This window comes from Rhinolophus sinicus, linkage group LG01 (genome assembly GCF_036562045.2).
Source record: "Rhinolophus sinicus isolate RSC01 linkage group LG01, ASM3656204v1, whole genome shotgun sequence".
Taxonomy (NCBI): domain Eukaryota; kingdom Metazoa; phylum Chordata; class Mammalia; order Chiroptera; family Rhinolophidae; genus Rhinolophus; species Rhinolophus sinicus.
In genome coordinates, this window is record NC_133751.1 from 171,412,651 (window position 1) to 171,439,610 (window position 26,960).

Below are 26,960 nucleotides of genomic sequence, written 5' to 3' on the forward strand. Positions count from 1 at the left end.
AATTGCCTTTGTTCTGGGATTCAGGGACAAGTCACCAGTTTCCAGAAAGGAGGATGGTGAGAATGAGACAGGAGCTCAATCCTAAGGGAGTGGCAGTTCTAGCCAGGTCTCTAAGACTGCAACTGAGACAAAGGGATTAAGGCAGCTACCAACTCGGGTGTATATTATGTGGGCCAGACTCAAGACCTAGGGCAGAAGGCCACGGGAAAGCACGGATGCCTAAGCTCAGGGCAAAATGAGAAGTCAGGTGACTTAACTGCTGAGTCCTACAGTGTTTAGGCAAGAACTGCTTCCATTTCTCCAGCCTGGAAGGAATACTGAATTAAGGTGTGAGCTTGCAGGCAGGAGTCAAGCAGTTCCCGTTGCCAGGACAGGAATGGTTCAGAGGGTTGGGAGCAGTGGACAGGGGCAAATAATAAATAGAGTGGCTGCAGGCTAGCTGCCATCTCCAGATAACACTTCTCCCCTCCTTTAGTCAACTGCTGATATACTCGTACTCCTAAGTCCTTAAATACTCACTGAACTGGTTTTAACACCTTACTGCTCTCTCATTTTTTAAAAAGATTAAACTACTGTTGACATACAATATTGTATCAACTTCACCTGTACAATATAGTGTACTTTTACATGTATATACCTTACAATGTGATCACCATGGTAAATCTAATAACCATCTGCTACTGTACGAAGTTACTAGATATTCCTTGTGCTGTACTTGCTCTTATTTTTAATGTAACAAAATCATCCTTTGTATTCATTTACTATTTTGCATGTTAGTCAATTTTATCTTTTTAAAAGTTATACTCTAACAGCCTATATAACCAAAAATTAAAGAAAATATGACATTTGCTCTAACCATTAGAGATCACCTTCTTTCAAAAACAAGATGGACACCTGCATAAATCTTTGAACTTCTGGACAAATATGCCATTTGTTGGTGATACCTTGATTTTAGGTGATATCTTCTCTTTAATTCAAGAAATATTTACTGAGAGCTTACTTTGGGCAAGAAGTCTACATCTATTAACAAAAAGAATGTTAAATTTGGCTATTGTTTAATAGTGCCTTGAATTTACTGTGAATTCAGTTCATTCACACAGCTCATCCTCCAAGTATGTAGGAGGTATAACCACTTTGATTTAAACCTGTCAATTGTAAGTTTAATGGGCTGAGTTCTGGGTATCATTAGGAATCCAAATATTAGTTTTCATATTCCAGGCTATTTTTAAGTACTGAAAAACTGTATTTGTGTTGGTACAATATCATTAGTTTAATGTTTTTAGAAATCAGAAATCTAAATCATTTATGTGAAAGGTATCCAGAGAATTTACACAGTGAACTAATATTTCAGATGGAAAAGAGCTGTACTCATTAAGAAGCATTTTAATGTTATTGGACAGAAGGAGGGAGGAAGGTTCCCAGACCCCATTACCGCCATTTTTCCAGGACCCCGCACACCCTTTGCTTGGGGGCCAGATTCTCTCTGCTCTCCTCAGTACTGCTCATTCTCTTGCAGCCCGCCCCTTCTCACGTAGGATAATTTATTTCAAACAGGACCTTCTCCAATCATCCTACCTGAGAAGATTCAAGAAGTAAGAGAGGGTAATCTGTCTTGAACCTTAACCCTCTCTCAGATAGAGAACTCCTGAGGGCAAAGTGTGGGACATAATGAAAACTGTATGTATTGGATTGCTAGGGCTGCCATAACAAAGTACCATGGACTGGGTGGTTTAAACAATAGACATTTATTTCCTCAAGGTGGTGGAGACTAGAAGTCTAAGATCAAGATATCAACAGGGTTTCTTCTGAGGCCTCTGCCCTTGGCTTGTCGATGGCTGACTTCCTGTGTCTTCACATGGTCTTCCTTTTGTGTTGTCTGTGTCTTAATCTTTTCTTATAAGGATACCAATTGGGTTGAATTCAGTCCCAGTCATAAGACCTCATTTTAGCTTGGTTACTTGTTTAAAGACGCTATCTCCAAATATAATCACATTTTGAGGTACTGGGGTTAAAGCTTCAACATATTAACTTTTGTGTGTGTGTGTGTGGGGGGGGGGAGACACAATTCAGCCCATAGCACCATATGTGTCTATTTCTTAAAAATCAAATACAGGCATTTATGTATTCTGCAAAACAAATGCCCAAACACCAGTATTACAAATAACATCACAGCTACTCTCATAATATAATGAGTTCAGTTACTTAATTATATTGTGGATAGATAGATTTTCTACTTTAGTGGCCCCTAGAAGAGTCTCAGAGGCTACCAATTTTGTTTTTTTAAAATAATGAAACCTTAGTTTTTTATTTTACTGTGTAGTTACTACTGCCCACTGTTTCATCTTGTCCTTGATTGTATGTCCTCAATGCATAAAAAACATTTGCTTGGAAAGCAAGTTTTAAAAGGGTAATAAAGGACTTCCATAAAAGAGGAGAGAAAGACAAGAAATCCTTGGTTTGGGATTCACTGGGCTGACTGAAAGTAGACAACCCTCTCCCTCGTTGGGAGTTTAGCACGAAGCAAGCCTGGCAGATGTGAATCAGCTCAAAGGGAAAACACAGGGTACACCCAGTAGAAATGGGACATGAACTTGTTAGCTAAGCTCCAGTCTGATAAGGCCACTTGCCAGCCAGGAAGTTCAGTTGTGACATAGCTGACGAGATGTCCCCAGTCCCCTCCCAGTTACCGACCCATAAATATGCACCGCAGCAACCAGAGTGGGGCTCTTTCTAGTCTGAATCCAGCTGTGCCAGTCCAAGTGGAGTTACGAACACTCCCTGGCTTCTGCCTCCTAGTTTCCCCTTCACATTCATTCCCGGAGGCTGCTGTGGGTGGGGACCAGTGCCCTTGTATCTCATCCCTGTTCGCTGACTGCCTGACTCATTCATTCGCCAAACTCTATGGACTCACCACCACACTCCTTGGCCAAGTTCTTTTCTGTCTCTGAGTTTCAGTTTAATTCATTCTGTAGATGTGGTTGTTCAGCAAGATGATCTCTATGATCCCTCTTCAAAGAGCCCTAATGTTATGAGTCAGTTTCACATGTTAATGCAGATTTTTTAAATCCTACTTATAGCTACACAAGAAACTTAATATCAATTCCATCGGCTAACGGAAAAAAAAGTACCCCTTTCTACCTGAGACTGTAAGGTTTATTTTAGATGGAAAATTGAAGCTCACCTCAACCACAAGTCTTCAGCTCATCTCCCTGCACCGCCTTGGGCCACTTTGTTTACGGAGGCAATTCTGAGATCACTCTTAAGACTGCACAGAAGTTGAAACATTCTTCATCAATTCAACATCAGCAGGTTCATCATGAGATATCAGGCTAAATAACAACAAAAATAATTCTGAAAAACATAATTTAAAAATTCAAAATGACTCTCAGACGGCATCATCAGCAACTTTTGATTTTTAGAATCAGAGTCGCTAATGAATTGTTTTCTAATTCTCTTTTATACGGTTCCATGGATATTTTCTAAAAACCTTCACAAAATGGCTTTACACCGTTTTCTCTTCTGGCCCACTTGTCACCCTTGTGCACCTGGCCGCCTCCTCCCGCTGACTCACGGCCCAGCCTGCTCACACACACTCAGTGACCTGCCACCCACTATCCACTCTCGCCTTTGTTCTCCCACAAATCCACCCACTCATCTTCTCTCCTTCACACAGATAGACAGATGTACTCTCACTCCCCACTGCTCAGCAGCCAAAGCACAATAATGGCTTAGGGGGAAAAAAAGAACAATTTTTCCAAAGACCATTATGATTTTTTTAAAATTAGTAAGCTCTAGCCACAAATGAGTAGCTGATAAACAGTTCTTTTATTATTAGTTTTTTCAAAATTCCCTCATACACAATTGGATTTTCTATTTTTGAAAATGCTACCAAAATGTATGTGTACTTTTGAGTGTTGTAACTTTTTGCAGTGAAAACAGATGCCCTTATATTTTCTCCAAATTGAAATGTTTTATTCACATTTTGAAGTGAATGGGTGCCCCAACAAGACAATGGCTCACTCGGATGGATGTTTGTAATGACAGCATCTGAGCTATAGCTGGAATCAACAGTCTGCCTGACAAGATTAATTGGCTGTGAATTATGCCAAAGAAATTCCAGAGCCAACATCAGAAACAAGGGTCACCCACTCAACAAAGCCCTGCCAAGTCCTTCCCATTTTGTGGGGCTGGCTCCAGGGAAGCAGGGGAGGCCAGCCTCTGCTACTTGTGGGTGTTTTTAAGGCCACCAGAAAGGCCTTCCCCAAATCACCCTCACCCTGATATTGGTATACCTAAAATTTCAGCATTATAGAATCATTCCCAAACTTTCTCAGTGTTTAAAGTATGAAGAATTAGAAAGATATCATTGGAGTTTCTTCCCATTCATGACAACTATTTTTATCTCTTCAAAGAGCTCAGATTACATGCCACATAATGTGAACAGAATCTATTCTGCAATATTACAAATCCACTCTTAGGAAATATGAGCATAATGGGAAATATGAGCATAATAGTGGGTTTTAAGGAGTACACAATTGAATTTGTGTTTATATTTTTTGTTGTTGTTGTGCGGCTTTCTCAGTATTATAATTGATGGGAACTCCTCAAAGGAAAGCTGGCACCATTTCTTCTCATTTATCTCTCCGATGTATAGCACCATGCCTCACATATAGTGCCATTCAGTCCACGACCGGAAAATTGATTCCTATCCCTGGTAATTTCTTTTGTCAGCACTAAGCCTTAGGGCCCTTTTTAGTCTACTTGTTATCCAGCAGTATTTTACTCTTCATTTTGAATACAACTACTCTATCCTTTAAGTTCCCACAATGTTGGATCTGCTCCCTTACGTATTTATCACTTTTTCTCATGTATCGTATTTAATCTTAGAGCTCTTCATGGCTCATAAGAACTTTTAAGTTAGATTTCTATATTATTTAACTTTATATCTTCATATAAAGCAAAGCTCTTTACATAAAAAGCTCCTTGCACAAAAAGATGCAAGCAAAGCGCAAAATGCAAGAAACAAATACCTCCGAGGCCATTCCACAGCTACAGTGGTGATATGATTGCTACGAAATTTCTAGTTGCTGGCTTCTAGCTAAAGATGGTAGAACGAACACAGGCATATAGCTCCTCTCGGTAAAGACCAGGAGAGGGGTTATGAGCGTGGAAGAGAGATTTCAACAAATATTTATAGAAAAAGAATAGCATAGTGGGGGATACTGAAAAATAAGCAAGCTATTTCACCTTGAAGAATCTGAAAAAGGCTCAGGACTTGGAGTCACCAGATTTGGCAGAGTGGGGATGAGGTACGGAGTATATAGCACGAGATAAGCTGAAGGCTTATATATGGAATAGTCAACTACTCTTATACGCCGAGGCACAGAAAATCAGCAGCTCCCTCTCTCCTGCCCCAAGAGAATAGGAGATTGAAGGATTATTTCCTGGAGACACTCAATAGGAAAGACCTGAGTAACAGAGAAATCAGGCCTGAGAGAAGACATGGGTAGGCATGGGGATATAAATAGCAAAATGAATTGGAAGTCTGCAGTGATAATGGCTGGATTATCTGTACTTTGCCCCCTGCCACAAAAACCACTGTTAATCAGGCAACTAACCCCTAGGCCAGTGTTTTTCAAATGGTGAGTTATGAAATCAGTTATGATTAGTGGATTTTAGAATCAGTTTAATGGGTCATAAGAACATTGTTATGGGTTGGGTTTCCCAGAAAGCAGACTCTGAGACAGAGCTGAGCGTTTAGAATGTTTATTTAGTCATGCCCTTGGCATTAGCAAAGGAAGAAATGAATCTGTGATTCAAGGCCCAATGACCTCTTTAGCCAAACCCATGGGAAATACTGAAGCTAGAATGGCTCTTCAGAATCGTCCCAAGTCAGGGCAAGATGGCCAGGGTTTTATCCTCTTTATTCTTTATTTGGAGATAGGTCTTTAAGAGGTAATTAAGTTAAAATGAGGTTCTCGGGGTGGAGCCCTAATCCAATGTGATTGGTGTCCTTATAAGAGGAAACACCGGTGTGACACACACAGAGAAAAGGCCATGTTAGGACAGGAGAAGAAGATGGCCATCTGCAAACCAAGGAGAGAGGGCCCAGTAGAAAACAAACTGCTGACACCTTGATCTCAGACTTTAGCCCCCAGAATTGTGAGAAAATAAATTTCTGTTTTTTAAGTCACCTAGTTTGTAGTATTTTGTTATGGCAGCCCTAGCAAATTAATACATTCCCCCTTACTAGATGTGGATATCCTGGGAAATGTGACTTTCAGCCTGGCAGCTCTCTGCCCTGAGGCGCCCCTGAAGGGGCTGACAGTAAAGATTGCCCACGAGCTACACTCTCAGTGACTGGGGCAACCATTTCTTCATTGCAGGGGATCTGACTGGTGCATCACAGGTCTGTTGCAAACATTTTTTGATATCAGAAGGATTATTATGAATTTGTACCAACCGGACAAACAGTTAACCGACTTTACTATTTGGAAGTGCTGAAAAGGCTGCATGAAAAAGTTAGACAAACTTTTCACCAACAATTCATGGCTCTTGCATCATGACAATGCACCAGCTCACACAGCACTGTCTGTGAGGGAGTTTTTAGCCAGTAAACAACTAACTGTATTGGAACACCCTCCCTACTCACCTGATCTGGCCCCCAATGACTTCTTTATCCGAAGATAAAGGAAATATTGAAAGGAAGACATTCTGATGACATTCAGGACATCAAGGGTAATACGACGACAGCTCTGATGGCCATTCCAGAAAAAGAGTTCCAACATTGCTTTGAAGGGTGGACTAGGCACTGGCATTTGGTGTATAGCTTCCCAAGGAAGTACTTGGAAGGTGACCATAGTGATATTCAGCAATGAAGTATGTATAATAGCACATTTTCTAGGATGAGTTCGCAAACTTGTCTGTATGTGTGTGTGGACTGTGACATGATGGAAAATCAATTCTTATTGTCAAAAATGGTTAAAAGTAAGTAAGGCAACCTCTAACCTAAAAGAGAGGATTCAACATGAAAAACAGAAAATAGAATACAAGAGGAAAATATAGAGAATAGAAAAAATACTATTTCTATGTCAATTTATAGCCTCAAAAAATATGAAATTTTATATATAAAATAAAAGCAGAATGCTATGATAAAAGAACACTTAAGGAAATACAGAAAATCAAACCATTATGTTATATGACACTTATACAGTTATGTATGTCAATTATTTCTCAATAAAACTGGGGGGAAAATATATGCTGTTAGACAAAAAGAAGGAGAGAGAGACAGAGAGAGAGAGAGAGAGAGAGAGAGAGAGAGAGAGAGAGAGAAGGAGGAGAGTAGGAGGAGGAGGAAGAGGTGCAGGAGGAGGAGAGGAAGGAAGGAAAGGAAGAAGGGAAGGAGGGAGGGAGGGAGGGAGATAAAAACAGGACAGGGCTCTTGGAAATTAAAAATATAATAATAAAAGAAACTTTAGTAGAAGAATTGGAAGATAAATTAAAGAAAATCTGCTAAAAATAGAACCAAAATATAAAAGAAAAGAAATTTAAAGATTCAATCCAGCAGGTACAATATCTGACTGGAAGGAGCTCCAGTAAGAAATGGAGGACAAATTATACAAGAAAAGTTCCCTGAACTGGAAGGCATAAATCTCAAAATTGAAAGTACCTAACAAGTACTCAGTACAATAAATAAAGTGCCTAACAAGTACTCAGTACAATAAATAAAAAAGTCAGATCACTGGAAATAATGAAGGAATCTCAAAATCTTCCAGAAAAAGAAAAACAAATGAGTTTTATACTGAAAAGTAGAAACCAGAATGCATCAGACTTCTCAGCTACAACAATATTGAACTCGAGAAAGCAATGGAGCAATGCCTTACAAATTATGACAGATAACTTTTTTTAAACCTAGACTGTAACACCCAGCCAAACTGTCAATAAAGTGTGAAGGCAAAATGAAGATATTTTCAGACATAAAAGAATACAGAAAATTTACCTCTCATGTATCTTTGTAGGAAGCTACTGTAGCATACGATCTGGAAAAATAAGGGGAAAGAAAGGAAAGAGGAAGACATGAGATCCAAGAAATAGGGCATCCATCACATTGGAGATGAAAAAGGACTCCACGTGATCATTGTGAAGGTAATTTCAGCACAGCAGTTCTGCAAAAAGCCTACAGAGCAACAAGTTCAGATTGACGCAGGAGGACGCAGGGCTTCAGGAAGGATGTCTCCAAGAAAATAAAGAAATTTATACCAGTATAATGCTTCATGAATTTGAATGCATTGAAAGATTTACATTTCTGGAAGAGAATAGGGAATTAATTTTTGACAGGTACATAGAAAAGCAAGCATACAGATACAATGAGATAGTCATCAATTCCAGGGAAAATTAATTTGTACATGCCTCAGCCTGAAATAATACTTACATCATCATAACTATGTAAAAACTGAACAGTGATCTGAGAAAAACGTTGTGATGTAACTTATTGGGAAAATAAAAGGCAGGTATAAGAGACTAAATCCATATCTTCCATACAAGGGAGCCGTAGATAATATCTAGAACTTTGAAAAAATCAAGAAATAGCAGTTAGAAATGTACAGATAAATACCAGAAGAGACAGCTGAAAGAGCTGAGCGTGGTTGTTTTGGGGAATGGAACTAGAACTAGAGCTTGCATGTTGTGCAGGGAAAGGGGCTGCTCTTAGAGACTTCAAAGAGTTATGTTTGGCTTTTAAACTCTATACATTTATAACTTAGGTGAAAATGTAAACAATTTTAGAAAGAAAAATGATAATATCCACATATTATTTTTGAGATATAGAGACAACCACCCTAAAACCTAAAGGGAAAAGCTTAAGAGTGGTTTCCTTTGGGGGAGCAGGACTAGAGTTGATAGCCACTGTAAGCACTATGAAACCATTTAATTTTGTAGACTTGTGAGGACATTACACTTGAGAAAATTTTTAAATAAAAATAAAAATAATTAACTAGCAGGAATGAATCGAGGCCTGTAGACACTTAGAAAGGTCTTGGAATTTTGGCTGTGCAGCTTGCAGCTTCTTTATCTTTAAATTTTTTAACATCTTCCTTACAACGAGTTCATGAAAAAAACACATGGAAGTTCCTGGTAGATTGAAAATGATCAATAAAAGTTCTCTTCTTTCCTCTTACAGATAAAAGCAGGGCACTAGTTTTCAGCAGCATGATATTCTTTGAAACCTTTTTCTTTCCCTGGACTTACAAGTACCCTTCCAATATTCTTGGGATATAAAAGGAATATTCAATGTACATGTGAATAATAAAGTCATTTAAAAAATATTCTATGTGAAATAAGAAATGCACTTTGTGTAATCCGACTAGACTCGTAATGAGTCTATTTTTTTTTCAACAATAAAGCACAACACATAGTTTACTCACTTGACTTTTCTTAAGCCTTAATGATTTTTGAATGGGTTCCAGATTCAAATTTTACAAGTATCTAATAGTAATGAAAACCAATCTACCCATTGTGTAATGCCATTAAAGCTAGTCTGTGGTGAATGGGTGGGAAGTGGGAAGCTGAGGAATTGATCCCCACATTTCTTGGGGCAAGCAAACCCCTTGGATCAGTAGCCTCTGGCCAAGAGCCATCTAATTATTTTGCACAGTACTATACCATTGTTATGATTTTTCTGCGAGTGCCATGTCAAGAAAAAGGTTGGGAAGCACAGCCTTTTAAACAGGTACCATAAAAATCCATTATAAGGACTGATAGCCATTTAGGGAAAGTCTTTTTCAGTTGCTTCCTTATTAAATTTACAAGTGGTTAAATTTGCATGTCTGTCTTTAAATGATATTGTCCCCCAAATCTGAATGGAAATTGAGTAACATTAGGTTTATATATGAATTTGGATTAAGTTCCGCTACAAGTAACTTAACAGAGAGCCCAAGATAGTAGTTTAAACAGCTAGATTGTTACACTCTTTAAAAAAAAAAAAAAAAGCAAGCCTAAGCTAGCGGTGGCTTCACCATCATCAAAGATCTGGCTGCTTTCTGCTTTTGCTCTGACCTTGCTAACGCAAGAGTCCAGATCAGGGAGTGCGAACCAGCACATGCACACCCCAAGGGGCAGGATGGAGGAGGGGGAGAAGAAAGTCATGCCCTTTCCCTTTTAGGGAGACTTCCCCAGAAGTCACCATCATATCTCCATTTAAGTCTCATTGTAAGGAACTTAGTCACATGACCACAGAGCTGTAAGCATGGCTGCAAATGGTGGCCTTTTAGCTAGGTGAACAGCTTAAAATGAGAGTTGTATTAATCTGAGAGAGCACAATGAATATTTGGTGGGTGAACAGCAGTCTTTACAACAGGTTTAAGTAACAGCCATGTAATTCATTTCAAACAAAATCAGTACGTCACTTAGTTATTTTATACATACTGCTAGAAAGGCTGACTTAAGCATTAAAGAAGACCAATTAGCAAATTCATTATTTGAAGTCTTGATTTTATGTTGTATTTAATAATTCATGATTAGGGCAGTGTAGCTAGTGGGTAAAAACTCAAATTCTGAAGCAGACTACCTGGCTTCCATGTATTCGCTGTGTGACCTTAAGAAAATGGTTTAAGTACTTTGTAGCTCAATTTTCTTTTTTGTAAGGTGGGGATAAAAATAATAGTATGTATCTAATAGGATTTTGGAGGGTTGAGTTAATGCATGTAATGTATACTTAGAATAGTGTCTGGCATATAGTAAGTGCTCAACAAGCGTTACTTATTCATATATCTTTCACTTAAAGTAAAACTCTTTTCCTTTAAAATCACAGGCAGCCATGAAAATCTGAGTCTCTATTAAGAATTTCCAGGAATGCAATATTTTCCTGGTGTTGCATTTGTAGATACTTAGAATCATGCTGATCCCCAGATCACCATAGGGCTTTACTTGAGCTAATACATGTTATTATGTTCCATAGTAGCATTAAGAAAGGAAAAGGAATTAGGCACTGGTAAAATTGAACAATAACTGGTTTGTCTCTTTTCCCTTCCTTTCTCCCACTTCTTCCTTTTAATAGACTGTACCGATGACATCACCCCTCTCCCCCAGTCTGACAGTCTCCCGTTGCCCCAGGGCTGTACAGACTCCTGGTATTTCAACTCCCAGCACTGCAGGATGCCTTGCCCGTCCGCAGTCTTCCCAGTCATGCGCCCTGATCACTTCTGGATGTTCAAAATTATATTTCCCAGATTGGGGCAAAAGTGTCATTTACATGTGGTTCTCTATTATTTTCCGGTTTTTTATTTGTTTGTTTGTTTGTTTTGTGTGTGTGTGTGTGTGTGTGTGAGGTTTTCCTCAAACGTCTCCACAATATGAGAGGATCCAGTTTTCTTTAGGAAAGCAATATTTAAGTGAAATTTTGGTGGTTCATTGCACTAAAATGAGAGCTAAAATACTTTCTCACCTCTTTAAATAATAAAAATTATACTAAGGAAGTCTTAGGAAAAATTAAAAAATCATATTCCCATTAACACATGGCTTTCACCTTTGGACCTAAGGTAGCTGATTCTGTTACTGCCATTTCCTTTCTAGAGGGAGGGGGAAATAAGGCATGGAGAACATAGGTCTCACCACTTTTCTGGCAACACCGGGGAGTTGCACACATTCCTTCTGATCATATTCTATTGGCGAGAACCTAGACATATGGCAGCACGTGGACCCAAAGGAGGATGGGAAATGTGGTCTGTAGCTGGGTGTCCCTGTGTGGCTTACACTGGATATGGGTTCTACTAAAAGGAAAAAGGGGAGAACAAATATGGAGGGTGTTAGCAGTCTTTGCCACACAAATCTATCACGTAGTTGCAATGTAGTAAAAACTTTATTTTGCGAACGTATCAAAAGCTTTTTTTCATGTTACTATGTAGGCTTCATAATTATAAAGTAATAAAGTATATAGTCAATACATTCTTTAACTCTTCCTATTGTCAAAAATGTAGATTCTTTCCAGTTCTTCCCTATTATAAACAATGTCACTATAGATCTTTTCATGAGTATAATTTTTTCATCTTCTTGGGATGATTCCCTTAGGATAAATTCCCAGAACTAGGATTCCTGGGTCAAAGGGTGTGTGAACAGTTTATGATTATAATGTTTTTGTTCCAAATTGGTTTCTGAGAAGGCAGTACCAATTTGTTCCCAAAGAAAATGAGCACATTTTTTCTGTGACTGTGGGGAGGGAGACATGTTCACACATCTTTGTGGGTAGAATATTTTCAGTTTTCAGGGTTTTGATGGAATGATCAGGAGACAACACAAGACTTGGGTTTGAATCTCTTAGTTTGCCACTTCCTAGCTGTATAGGAGGCAAGTATATTTCCATCACAAGATTGCATGGTAATCACTAAGGCTGTTCACAAATAGTCTGTTTTATTATTTTCCATGTACACGTTAAAAATGTAATTCCCTAATCCCTTGAAGATAAATATGGACACATGACTTGCTTTAGCCAGTGAAATTGAAGCAAAAGTAACATGTGTCATCTCCAGGCATACATTTTACGAATCTGTGTGTGATCTGTTACATTCTTTTTTCCCTTTGCCATGTGATCAGAAGCATTCCAGATCATACCAGCTCTTTAAATGAGTCCTAAAATAACAATGGCACAGCGTGGAGTCCCAAGCCAACCTGTGATAGATATGTACACTGAGTAAGAAATACATTTTGGGGTTGTTGTTTTTTTTAAGCCACTGAGATTCTGGGATTGTCTGTTACTGCAACATAACCTCGCCTATCCTGACTGCTACAGGTATTCTCAGGATTAATAAAATAATATGCTTAAGATATTGGTCCAATGTTAGAGCTTCAATATATGTCCTTTGCAATAATAATGACTATGATTCATTCACTGCCCTCTATATGCCAGGCATTTGTATACATTACCTCTAAATCTTCAGAACAACCTTGAGTATTATGAAAGCCTCCATTTTATAAAAGAGAAAAACAAAGCTCAGAATTGTTAGTGTTTTGCCTAACATGATCGAGCTGGGAAATTGCAGAGCTGGATTCAAACCTGGGGCATTTCTTCCCATCTTTATTTTTTTGCTGTCTTTGAAAGTTTATGGCATTATTTTTTAATTATTTACATCATTGTGTGAATTTCTTTATGGACTTCACAGTTATTCCTGCAACAAAACTTCTATTTTTCTTAAACTTGTTGCAAGATAAACAGAAATTGGGTCAAAGTTACAGTGGCTTGCTACTCAAGCCCCTGCTTGTTCCCCAGAGGAAATCTCATGAACTCAAGTACCTTTTACATTTTTCTTGGCTTGAATATACCTGAGCAGTTAAGATTTATATGCTTATGAAAGGGGAAAAAAAAGTGGTTTCAAAACTGGAGTGGAATGAGTCAGATTAGAAAGCGTTAGATGAGATTATGTAAATTCTCAAACCCAACATTTACTGAGTCTGTCGTTCTTTTAACAGCTTTATTACAATATAATTCAGATACCATATAATTGAACCATTTAAAGCTACAATTCAATGGCTTTTAGTATATTCAAAGAGTTGTGTATCCATCACCCAATCAATTTTAGAAAATTTTAATTATCTCATAAAGAAATTCCACATCCTTTAGCCATTCCCCCAACCTCCCCACCCCACCCTCATCCCACCTCCAGCCCTAGGCAACTACTAATTTACTTTCTGGACTCTGTTTTCACAATAGCTCCCAGAATGTCAGTTTCCCATCAAGCCCAACAAATGGTTCTTCCTCCCTCCCACTCTAGCCCCAACTCTGCAAAGCTTTTGTGCAAAAATTTTTAATTCAAAGCCCAAATTCTGAAATATCTGGTGTAATAAAATAATTTGTTTTTTTCTAAAAAATGTTTTTACTTACTCTACTAAACTTAGAATTACCTTACAGTGTAATACTAAAGATTTTTTTAAAAGTTTAATTTTTTTGAGCTCTCATTTGTACATGATCTGATTATCCAGTTTATGAAGCATTCAAAAATCTTCTGTTTCATTGTTCTCTTATAAGCCATTTCACAGCTTGTTAGTACCTCTAACTCATTATATAAAGTGGTCAAATAGGTGAGATTAAATTAAAATTGCTCTTTTATATGAATTTGATTTTTAAAAAATGTTGGTTAGGAGAAACACAGAAATTGAAATGAATGGTTAGGTTAAAAAGAGTATTAAAGGATCATCTGTGAATTTTAGTGACCTATATTCACAATTACAGTGGAGAGTTTCTGATTTATTTTTTATAATGCTAATTGCCATGAAAAATTATTGACAACTTGTTTAACCAGGTTGCATTTGTTACCATGAAACCCTTACATTATCTGAACCATAGGGTTGGAAATAATGATTTCTAGAACTAGCGCAAACTTCCAAGGTTTGTTGATGGAAGGTAGTCCTGATGTTAATAAATTTTCCTGATATTAAATAAAACAGGAAGCAAAAAAATGCAGCTAAACATTAAGAGGATGGGAGAGATGAATTGTTCCCTAGGAAGAAAAAATTAACGAAACATGTGAATGTTTATACACCCCTGAAGGTGGTATTTCTACAACATACTAAATTGAGGGTGAATTAACTAGTTTATGGGGGTCTGGTTCTAGTCTCTACCTGTGCTGTGCTGACTTGTTTTCTGTGTGTTTTGGATACGTGTGGGGATAGCAACTTGTTAGTCTCTGGTAAAATCCAGTCCAAAGATATGTGAAGCCTGGACATGTGAAGTTGAATAAGCACATCCTAGAGCCATGAAATATATTATTAACATTGTTGGGCAGTTATGACAACGGAAAAACAGTGTTGGTGAACAAGAATGCTTAAAGGGCGATGGCTTAGGAAAAGACAGGCACTTTACAGGCAAAGAGGATATGACATACCTTCTCTTTCTTTAATGAGCTGTGCAAATTTTAATTCTGCCCTATTTATAACTGCCCTGTTCTCATGAAGCTTACCTTCAGCAAATGTTTATTCAGCAACTACAAAATTATGCATAACTCACTGGGCTGGGAACTGGGAGGGATAGGACCCACATAGCAATGCCAGGACCCCTGGCCTCGACCTTGTGTGGGAAAGCACAGACTGTTTGGGAATCAGTGAGCCCAGTGTATGGGCTACTCTGTTGGTGGGAAAATGGAAGCCAGAGGTGAAAAGGAGTACAGGACTCCTGGCAGGCTCCTGATTGCCGAATTTGTATGTTAGGACTGTATTCTTAGGAAAGCAGGGACTCACTGGTTATTTTTTTTCTATTTAAGGTGAAAAGAAAGTGATCAAAGCTGTTACTGGCTATTTATTACTTTTTTTTTTGTCCCATTGATATGATCATTTTTTAGATGGTAAATTTTCAGTGAAGAAAAACAGTATCTATGTTGCTTGTTTAATGTGCAATGCAATGTGGTAGGCTATGCTTAATAGTCAGTTCATGTAAACAGCAGCTGTTATTAAAAATTCATGTGTTCTTAGTATGGAAAGAGAAAAGGACCCCCATTGTTCCTAATATTTATTTAAACTACCATCTGCCTCACCAAGGAAAAATAAGAAACCCAGGCAACTGTGGCAAATCACTTGCCCAGGAAGGCCACTTTTAAATCCTAGTGAAGCTATCAGGTGCTACAGTGAATGACAATACTATAAACTGATGAGCTTCTGTATTTCATAGGTTCAGTATTTTTTTTCAGCATTACATCCGTAGGTAGATTCCAGGGGATTAGCATATATTTACATTACCTAATGTTCTAGTTAAATATAATCAATCTTATTTCCCTCTTTCATTGTCCTTTATATCCTCTGCGAGGTCTCCTAGCCCTGAGTGAATTGTCGTAATGGACAGGATGTGAGCCATGCCATCACAGGCTCCATACTGTCTGGGTATCTGAAGAAAGGATGGGAAAACGTGCAACAGAGTTAGAAGGAAGGAGGAATGCTGGTAACTACTGTAGGGCCTACACCGGTTCCTCCAGGAATTTAAAGAGGGAAAACAAGAGTTTTTGTAGTTCCCAGAAATAGGACTGACTGCCACCTTCTTTCCATCATCCCCCGGCTCAGCCTAGCTGTGGGAAAGCAGGCAGGCACACGCAGGCTGACTACTTTCCTGCTTGTGACAGCTCCTGATTACAAGTATGCAGGGCAGGGTTACAGTGCCAGCATTCCCAGGCCCGGGGAGCAACGTGGGATGGGCTGGGATGAAGGAAAGGAAAATCATAAAATCAAATAGAGGAGATAATGAGAAGAGGAGGAAATAGGGGTGGTGGCTATGGGCTTAAGGTGCTATGAGAAGGCTGAGTGGAGGAGAGGATAAGGGATGAGACAGAAAGCTTTGTGCTGTCTGCTGGGTGTGCGTCTGAGAGATATGTGGGTGTGTTTGCAGAGGAAGTTGTGGGGGCATGTGTGTGTGCAGAATGTACATTAGGGAGGAGTTTTATTGATGTAGGAGTGGGAGGGTGTGTGCAGTAGGGTGTGGAGTACGGGAGTGGAGAGAAAAAAAGAGTGCAGAGGGAGGGAGGAATTTTATGGAGTGCCAGGAACACCCATTTCACAAAGGAAAATTGCTGGCTGCCAGAGAGTCAAATCTCCTTTGTGGGAACATTTCAGCTCCCCATCGTGGATTCTGGCAATAGATCCTACCCCAGGATGTTTGCCAGATGTTTGACCCAAGAAGGGAGGGACAGTTTCTGGATTTTTACCACACCCTGATCCATGATCTTTCCCAGGGACTAATGTTTTCGCTTTTGTATTATCATAGTGTTGGTCACAGAACAGCATTTCTTGGCAGACAGTCTAGTGAACAGAACTATAAATTACATAGAAAGGAATACTTTTCTAGTCTTGGTTTCTTCATGTGCTTTTTGATGGCTTTTGGAACTCTACTGTAATATTTCTGTGTCTTAGTTCCCAATTTTCCTAATAACAAGAAAGAATACATTAATCAGTTAAAGAAAATATGGTGCAGAATTAATAACTGCAATAAATAAATAATTATAAAAACCAATGGTTGACACATTTTAATCCAGTATGAGAAAGAACTTCTACTAATTAGAATTGTTCAAACATAGAAGAGATTGATGCGAGAGGAGGTATGTGTCATGTCTTTAGAAGTATTCAGACAGAAGAAAGATGACCGGTTGTTGGGTGTTTGGGGGGAAATTCCAGCAGCAAATAAGAGGTGTACTTAAAACATACCTGGAAGAGATATGCAAAACTCTGAGCTGTTATGATTCTAGGACTACACAGTGCTTTAAGCAATACAGAATTATTTCAAATATTAAAGTCCCTTAGATATGAAATAAAGTATTAAACGATCAACTAACAAAGAATGTGTCTGTGTAATTAGCACTGTTATTGGGCAGCTTGGATGTATAGCATATAAATGCAGAGAGAGCTGGAGGCTCAGTCTTCCATTGTAACCACGAAACAAACTAAATATAGGGAAGAAGGCTGTGCTGTGCACCAGGGAGAAGTATTCAATAGAAACAGGCTAGAACTCTCATCAGTCATTCCTGAATAGCCTGTGTTTCTATGAGTGATCCAATTCAACTTTGTTTAGTACTGAAGGAATGCTAGAAGTTCACTCTTCAGTGATAAAAGCTTTCAAATGTTTGTTGACCACCAAGTTCAGATATATACTAGGTGCTTGTTTGAGAGATGGTACAGAAGTCCTCAGAGCTTCCTTAGCTTTCCAAGAACTGTTAATAAGTCTTTTCAAACATTAATGTGCATTCTAGTCACTTGGGGACCTACTAAAATGCAGATTCTGATTCAGCAGGCCTGGGGCGAGGTCTGAGATTCAATATTTCTAAGAAATGCTAATGATGCTTGCCCATAGGCCACTAAAAGAAACAAGGCTGTAGAGGACAGCAGTTAGGGAATTCTAGGTACTGGGCAAGGGCTCACACTGCATCAGCGGATAAGATTCAATACTATCCCATCCATGGAATTACATAATTAATAGTATAAAAGAAGAGGAGCTATGAGATCTAAACAACATAATTTGGCTCTTTTCACTGGTTTATGTGAGGGAATGTGAAATGTGTATAGGCTGGATTGGGGTCTCCTTAGGGTGGTGATAATAAATGCCAAGGACTTCTTGGAATTGCAGCTACACTGTCCAGTAGATGAAGTTTGTCTTAGTCTTCTCTCACCTGCTTGTCTCGCCCTTCTTAGAACAAGCCTTTCCCTAAGAGAGAACTTCATCTTTTCTATCAGGACTTTGACCTCAACTAATTGTCCTAATGTGTCTAAGGAATCAGATAGTAAAGAATTGAAGATGTGACCTTTCCCAGGGAATTCTTTAAGACTCCAGATTTTCAAGTCACTAAAGGACAAAGCTCTATCAGCAAAATGGCAGATCCTAACACAGGAATAAGATTATTTTAATAGGAAGCCTTGCTTAAACAGACTTTTGCTTCATCTACAGACTGATCTTAGCCACGATAAAAGGAGTGAGAAGTGGCAGTGTGGGAAAGAGTCCTAAGAAGGGTCTCAGTCTCATTCTAACTCATTGATTGAGAAGCTCATAGGATCACTTGGTTCAAAGAAAAGACATTTGAGGACGTAAATTAGCTAAGGTTGTTAACCGTTCTCTGAATGGTCACTTATTTATTTTGCAGCAATGAATCAGAAATAATTAGATTCCACCCTGTTTCTCACTTCAGAACAGATAGTAACTAATGTCGTACCGTACCGTACATTTTAAACTATAATAGAAATGTAAGAATTATTTGTCCCAACAATCCACAACTTAGCTCTCCAGCTAGTTTGCCCATCTGAAACACAACTACAAACAAAGAATTATGCAAAAAATTCCCTGAGTAGGCAAATAAATGTCATTAAATTCACATGCTAAAGTTCACAAGGACTAAAGGCTTTAGTAATATTACTAAAGTGGGAGATATTGAGTATATTAGGTTGGTGCAAAAGTAATTGTGGTTTTTGCAATTACTTTTAACCTGTTAAACCGCAATGACTTTTGCCCCAACCTAATATAATCAATATCGCCCATTTAACGTCAGTAAGGCATTACTGACAGTCAGATGTTCTACACAAAGAGAAGCTGACTGGAAGTCTATTCCCCATTATTTTAAATGGGGAAAATTATAATGTGTTATACCTCAGCCCAACACCATCAACACATTTCTTAACAGGAAACAGTAAAATGCGTGCATGCAAGTAGCAAACTACATGCGATGATGTAAAATGACTAAACAATGCTTGTCGATCATCAAAGAACTGACATGGTTCTTAACAGCTGCTTTGTATGCTGTGTGTCTCTTAGTACCAGCCACAGAGACACTTACCTTTGTTGACAATGTACACTTTTTAACGTATGTGAACATGATTCTGACTTTCTATCAATTATATTGCTTTTCCCACATACTGCTTTGTAAAAAACATTCTGTTGAGTTTTGAGTCTATATACATTTTTCCTATAAAAACATTAACCAAAAGATGATATATGGAGAGATGTATATGTTCTATGAAGTTGGGTATCAAAAATCAAGAGATGTTCTATGAAAAAATGATAACTGGGGAAATGTTTGTGGCATACGTCTAATGGTATGCTTGAGCCCGCTGGTATTTGTTCACAAGAGCCATCAGTTAACTTTTCAGGAATTTAGCAAGCTGGTGGACGTCACATTGGTGACATGAAATTGCCCATGGTGGGAGTATTTACATCATAAAAACAGACAAATGCTACAACTCAGGGACTCCTCCCACCCCCATGAAAGCTGGTTGTTAAGCATTTACTAGTGTGCCATTGAGTGTGCTATACTGTATTTCATCAAATGTAAGACGGCATTAATTGTTGGATAGATTGCAGTATTGTAGTAAGGCATGCTAGCCTTGTGTCGTAGTACAAACAACTCCAAATACCCATAGCTTACACAGCAAAAGTTTATTTCGTGCTATAGTGAAGGTCGCTTGGAGCTTCTGCTCTTAGTTACCCAAGAGCCATATGCTGGTGAAGGCTCCATCATCTCTGTAAGAGGCTTCAGGGTTTACTATGGTGAGAGAAAAGTACCGGAGGTCAAGACCTAGTTTTTCCATGATTTGATCTAGAAATGATACAAGTCACTTTCCACCCACATCACGCAGGCCAGAACTGGTCACAGGGCACAACCTACTTAGAATAGCACCAGGAAGTATGGGGACAGATTGGGCAAACACCACTGCTCCACTCACATACACCATTATTTTATATAAGGGAAAATAGAAGCCCACTATCAATTAAGTTGTGACTTAAGACTTTCTTTTAACAGAGAATGAGTTATTTGGACATAGATTTTTTAAAAATCTTTTACCACTCTTTTGTGTACAAAAGAGGGTCAATTAATTAAAACAAGTTGGTTAGCATATTCTCTAAAACTTCTACACATTTAGAGCCTGGTTCTTCTGAATCACTTTTGGATTCAAAGTCACTGGCACCTGTGGTTTTCTCAGAGTATCAGACACTGTGCCACCAAAAGTGTGGGTCAGAGTATTCCATTATTGTCTCTGAGGCTTTCTGCCAAACTACTGATACCTGTTACGCACGTTTCAATTATGGAGTTTTATGGATCCTAACGGAAGGTGTTCGTGTAAGGTTTTCAGATAACAACAGGTTTATGCTCCTACCGCAAATATCCTCTAATGATTTATTGTCTGGAGTTGTGCAGTTGCCTCGTCAGGCCCTGACGAGAACCAATATATTCTTAGCAAGCTCGTTTTTTTAGTGAACTAATTTCTTAGAGATGTAGGCAACTATGTCATGAATGCTGCTTGGTTGAGGGTGATTGCGAAAAGCCATAGATTATAAGATGTGTCCTGATTTCAGAGATGTTGAAATCTAAAAAATAAATAAAATAAGTGTGTTTTGGAATCTACTAAATAGCATGCTCTCCTAAGGGGGACTTTGGGCTGAAATGCAGCCTTAAAGATTTTTGAAAACTTGATGGGCAAAAGGAGGGAGAAAAGCCCAGTGATTTAAAAGCTATAGGTAGTTTTTTCCTCCCAACAGAGGGTGGCTAGAATTCACTTTCTGGGCATACTGTTCTTTTCTTTGGGGAAAATCATCGGAATGAGTCATTTAGGTGTTTAAACATAAACAAAAGCCTCGTTCTGACTTGGTGATTATCAGTTGTGATGACCTCTCATAACTCAACAACAAATGCCCATTGTGTAATCTGCAGAACTGCATCTCTGCATGTTGTATTTCCCTTAAATATTTATTTTCTTCTAGAAGTGAGTTTAGATTTCATTGTGCCTGAAAAGTCTCCTTCATTTGGATACTTGTGTGCATTCCTGATCAGAAGCAAAATAGGGAGGTTGTATGAAAAATGAGCAGGCAAGATTTGCATCTCACGCCAGCAGAAAGACCTCATGAGCAGGACTAGACCTGGTAGGACTCAACTAGGCACAGACTGTCAATGTTGGTGGGCTCTGTACGGCAGAATAATCTAGAATGTGTTGATGTTGGACTGTTACGTTTTGATGCATTATACTACTGGGAACCATGGGACCAATTCATGATTCTGCTGGTCTGTCATCTCAGGAAAAGTAATAAGATGCTGGTACCAATAAGTGATGATTGGAGAAGTGGGTTTTGAACTGGAGGGAGGAAACGTCTCCTTCCCATCTCTGGAGCCTGGCCATGGGCCTGGATACTTCTGGTCTCCTTTTGTGGATGCACTGAGCTGGACAGAGATGGGAACTAAACAGGCATATTCTTGTGGAGGACTCAGAATGAGTCCAAGCCTCCCTGTGTTCAGGGATAAACTCATCTTGTCGCCAAATCCAGCAGCATTACTACAATATTCTTTTCCGTTTTACCTCAACTTTCTGTTAAGCTTGTTAAAAAGTGCAGCCTGGTCTCAGGAGGCTGCAAGTGAATCAAGGGAAGGTCTGTTTCACAGCTGAGATGACAAGACACAGAAGAGAGTAGGGTGCTTTCCTCTAAAGTCAGAGGTGAGAGCAGCATATTAGGAGTGAAAGGGATTTTTTCGGCAAGCGCACTCACAACAGTGAAAACAGAAGCCTGAAGAACAGGGGAGAAGATCAAAAGTTTTATTTGGAGTAAGCACAAATACTGAAAGAATTGAAAAGAACAAACCACCACACCTCCCTGGGACAAGGTTATAGTCAAATGGTGCCATACATCTCAGCTGACACCTGCGGTCGTAAGGTATCACTCTGTTATAGCCAGTACAATGCTGTGTGCTCGTCACGACAACTCCAAGTTCTCAAAACAGGTTAAGTTTGGCAAACTTAGTTTAAGATTATGTAAAAGTTCATACCACCATTGAGAAAGATTTTTATACAGCTTGTTAATCTAAGGAAAATACTGATGATACAGTAGCTTAGCCCTGTTATTTAGAAAACTTGAGTACTGTGGAGGTTGATTTCCTTGAGAAACCTAGATAGCCAGAGATTTGCCTATTCAGTTGACAGCACAGGCACTGTAGGACGTTCTGAAGACAAATATGATATTTTCCCTGAAAGCATTTGGAGACGTTCCCTGTGTGTTTCTAACAATGCTCTAGCAGCTCATACGAATCTAACAAGCATGAATTTATCTAAATCTTTCTTTATCCTATTTATATTTGTGGACTATGCAACATCTTGAGGATAATGAGTTCCATATGTTTACTACCCACTGTATAAAGTAATGCCATCTTTTATTTATCTTTAAACTACTTTCATAGAATTTCAATGGGTGCTCTTGAGTTTTAGCATTCTAGGATTTGAGGATATTCTCTCTAGGGCTGCAGCTTGCACAGGCAGGGTTTTAAGCAGATGAGAGAAAAGCACCCCTCTGAGTGATGAATTTAGGAATGGGTGCTCCCTCTTTCGGGCAGATGCAGCCTTGTGCCAGGTGCGTGGCTCACAGCACAGGGCACAGCTAGATTCCAGACCCACTGTGGCTGCCCTCCCTGCCCCCTTGTCCCATGACGTCCTTGGCCAGGTACCCTGCAGGGTACGACTGGTTCAACGTCATACGGCCATTTTGGGCCTCACCACAGACCTAGCTCCTTCAATGATCTTCCTCATTTCGGTAATATCTTCTCTCTGGTATTATCTTCCCAAGGAATCTTAAGTCTTTCTGTTTATTCCTAATTAGAGCCTATTGACCTTTCTCTGCCTTTGTTGAGATGTGGGGCTCAAGCTAAACAGCAGGCCTGGCACTTTCTGCCCTCTCCCTTAGGACCTTCCAGAGCCAGTGACACTGTGAAGGCTGCTGGGTTTGGGGCAGCTACAAAACATAAGCCAGAGGAACAAGTCAATGATGAATTCCACTCCCAGGGTTTCAAATAGGTAATTTAGGGATGATCATGTTATAATCATAGTTTAGTTTTATTTGCCCTAGACTCACTGTCTGCTTGTTGCCTAGGCAGAGAGTCATTGGATACTTTTCTAATCATTTCCCAAGCTTGATGAAGTCTTTCTTCATTTTACCTTCATCAGCTCAGAACTGTACCACCTGTACCTGTCACCTTTCAGCTTTCACTCTCTATTTCCTTTCCAAAAAATATGTACTAATCCTAAATAATACAAAAACTAGACATACTACAAGGAGAATATAACCTTAAACAATATAACCTTTTTAAAAATACTGAAGATCGTGAGTTTATTTCCCCTCTTTATTTCCAAAAAAATTTTTAAGCCTGTTCTCTTTTTAGATACACTCACCTAGCACAATGTTGGACATGTGGGTGATACTCAATAAAAGAAGGAATGGCTACATTCCCCTTAAAGTCAGTTCTGTTTTGGTTTCATTTGTTGTTCCATAGAAGCAGCCTCTGTTGTAAACATGTGCAAGGCCTCATTCTCCTCGCTCTGCTCAATGCACATTGGAACTGGAGTGACGTGTAAGTTATGTGTTAGCGCTTCTAGTACGTTGCACACAGCACTTAGTCATCCAGTGAAAATTAATTGTTCAGCTTTCTCTCATCCCAGGGCTTTGTGCCCATATTTAAAATATATCAAGTATTTCTAAAACTAAAATTTCAATTTCAATTTTATCTATAGATAAAATGCTTACTTTTTTTTTTTCCTTCTACTATAGAACTGTTCTGAGGGAGAAACGTTCTATACCAACTTTAAATAATAGAGGTTTTTTATCCTAAGCACTTTCTCTTCAATGGAGAAATCTGTATTCAAATTATTTAATTAAAAATTTTAAAATTATGTTAAACACATAAAAATAGTCAATGGTAAAAGGAACTCCTAGATACCCACCATCCTGCTTCAAAAGTTTTCAACAGCTCTTGAATTTAATCTAGCTTTTTGTTTGTTAGTTTTACTATGTCTTGACTTCTATTGTCTTTTCTATGACTGAAATTCTCAGGTTCTTCCTCCTCTCTGGGGATTTTTATTTTAACCTCTTATGGAAGGTTGAAATTTTATTTATGTAATCATAAGCTCCCAACACCTGTATGTATATTATCAGCAGAATGACATGAGCTGCAGACTCAATCCCTCATAGTCACGGGGTGTCTGAGTACCAGTCCCATAATGCTTCTTGCTGGATATTTCTCTACGCTTACAGAAACAATTCTCCACGGATCTCTTGTATTTCTACACAGCCCTTTGTTCCTTTAAAAGGATGTTTGTATAGTGAAGAGACTTGAAAGTGACAGGTAGTGTCTGTCTCTCTCTCTCTCTGGAGCAAAGAGCAGGCATATTTATTCACCATTATAAAAAGATTCTGGCTTTCTGAGCTCAGAGTTCTTCCCCTGCATGGGTGACTGTCACCTGATCCTATTCTCATCACCCTGTGGGAAGTGGGACTTCAGAAACGATGTAAAAATGCCAATGCTCTGGCTGTTGCTAGTGCTGTGAGTGATAAACTTCTTCAATCCTAACCTACAGTGATTCCCCGAAAATAAGACCTAGTCAGACAGTCAGCTCTAATGCATCTTTTGGAGCAAAAATTATGTAAGACCGGGTCTTATTTTACTATAAGACCAGGTATAATATAATATAATATAAACATATTATATAAGATAAATATAATATAATACTGGGTCTTATATAAGACCAGGTCTTATATTAATTTTTGCTCCAAAAGACTCATTAGAGCTGACTGTCTGGCTAGGTCTTATTTTCGGGGAAACACCGTAGGAATCTTAGGTTTTCTACTAGCATCCATGAAACTATGGCTGCTAACTTACTGCTTAGTAAGTAGGGTAAATGCTAGACCCTTCACAGCTCTTGACAGTTTAGGGTGAAATGCTGACAAAGATATGGCTTTCTGGAAGAGAAGGATCAGTGCCTCACAGACCAATTAACAGGATTTGAGGGAAGTCCATGGGAATCAGCAGTGAATTGACTAAATTTTATCACCAACTAGGAAATAAATGGTTTTTTTGTGTGTGTATTTGCTTTTTTACTATATTGCCTGCTCATGAGAAGGATTAGGAAGGTGGTTGCAGGCTGAGTATCAGGAAGTAGCTTCAGAGAGAACTCCCTGACCAGTGCACTGCTTTTGGCTAACTCTCTGGGTGGGGAATTTACTCATCAACTGAGGGGTCAACCTCAAATCTGACCACTGGAACAACAGGTACTAAGATTCACCCTGCGTGGGCAGAAGGTTCCATCCTCATTCAGGCAAGTTACAGAGACAGTCTACAATGAGCTTGAAAGAAAGGAAATTTGCTACCCCTATGGGCAATAACCAGCCTAGTCATTAGAGCTTTCAGCTGGTCACTTGGGAGATGAGGGGGTGGGGTGTGCAGTGCTTATTAAGGAAGAATGGCAACAGTTGGCCTTTCTTACAGCTCAAACCCTCCTGCAATCTGCAATGCTAACATTAGATGCATTTGGAGATGACAGTAAATGGTCTCAGAATTTTTTTTTCTTCTTTTTTTTTTGTACTGCATCCTGGCTGCTATATAGGGAACATGGGCCTTCTTAGGGAGATTTTTCTGAGATTAAAAAAAACTCCTGTGGGAAATCACATATGAGGCATTGACTAGAATCCAGGCTCTTACTACTTTGGATTGGGTTTAAAATGTTGATGAATGAGAAAATGATCGCTCTCTACCCCCTCCAACATCAGCCACATTAAGGAGAAACAATTAGAGGTGGAGGCTGAGATTTCCTTATCCCCAAGGAAGATCCATACACATCCATCTCAGTAAGAATCACCCATTTGGAGTGATCAAAACTTTTGTGGTTCTGTTGGATACAGGAGCCCAAGTCACTATGCTACCTGGATGTGAGGAAGGAAAAGGCATACAGACTCAGCTAATGGGGTTTGGGCAGGGCTCACAGTGGGAAAAGGAAGCCGGCCTGACTTCTGGGATTGGACCCTGTGGGGACAGAGCCAGGAGTGCAGTTTCCAGGCTCTCGCCCTCACGTGGAAAGGTGCTCACTCGGGTAGTAAATGGCCATCAACTGTGATTGGATGGCCATCAGCTGTGGCTAGTTGGCCGTCAGCTGTAACCAGTGAGCCACTGGCCACTAATATATTTGCATCACTACGCTAGCAGCAATTGGGGCCTACCAAGAAGATGGTGGCTGGCAAGCGCGGATTGCAGTTAGCAAGGGGTTGGGTGGTTGGCAGAGAAGCAGACGGCAGGTTGCGGATCGTGTGGCTCCTGCTTCCTGTGTCTCTAACCCAGCCGCCAGTGAGAATATAGTGGTATGACTCCCCTACCTATGGCTCTGTGGGTGTTCCGTTTTGGCCTCACCATGTCCTGCGTTCCTATGTGGGGAGCAGGACCAGAGACCCCACATGACACTCTGCATGACAGGACCTTTGAGCCAATTTAATGTACTGTTGCTAATGATTCTACATCTTGATGTCCCATAAGTGCCAGAGAGGGTTCCATGCAACTGAGAAGAGCTCCATGTAGAGAATGCTAATAGGACATAAACATTTTCAATGATGCCTAGGGAATCTAGGTACGCTTGTTGGAGCACTAAACATACTGGAGGCCTTGCCATACCAATGAGACTCATCTTGATGTTCAAGTACCAGCCGTGTGGTGTGG

General features: G+C 39.3%; 1 protein-coding gene across 4 annotated transcripts in view; it reads right to left on the reverse strand.

The window, feature by feature from the left end:
- The window catches only part of NEMP2 (nuclear envelope integral membrane protein 2), a 116,428-nt gene that overhangs the window by 43,437 nt on the left and 46,031 nt on the right, over window positions 1–26,960 (reverse strand). For 3 of the 4 annotated variants that reach the window (XM_074339370.1, XM_074339364.1, XM_074339374.1), the window contains exon 4: window positions 3,182–3,351. The gene's annotated coding sequence lies outside the window, so the exon portion shown is untranslated. Of the gene's footprint in view, window positions 1–3,181; window positions 3,352–7,999; window positions 8,040–26,960 lie in introns of all 4 variants that reach the window. The other variant, XM_074339367.1, reaches the window with a different exon arrangement.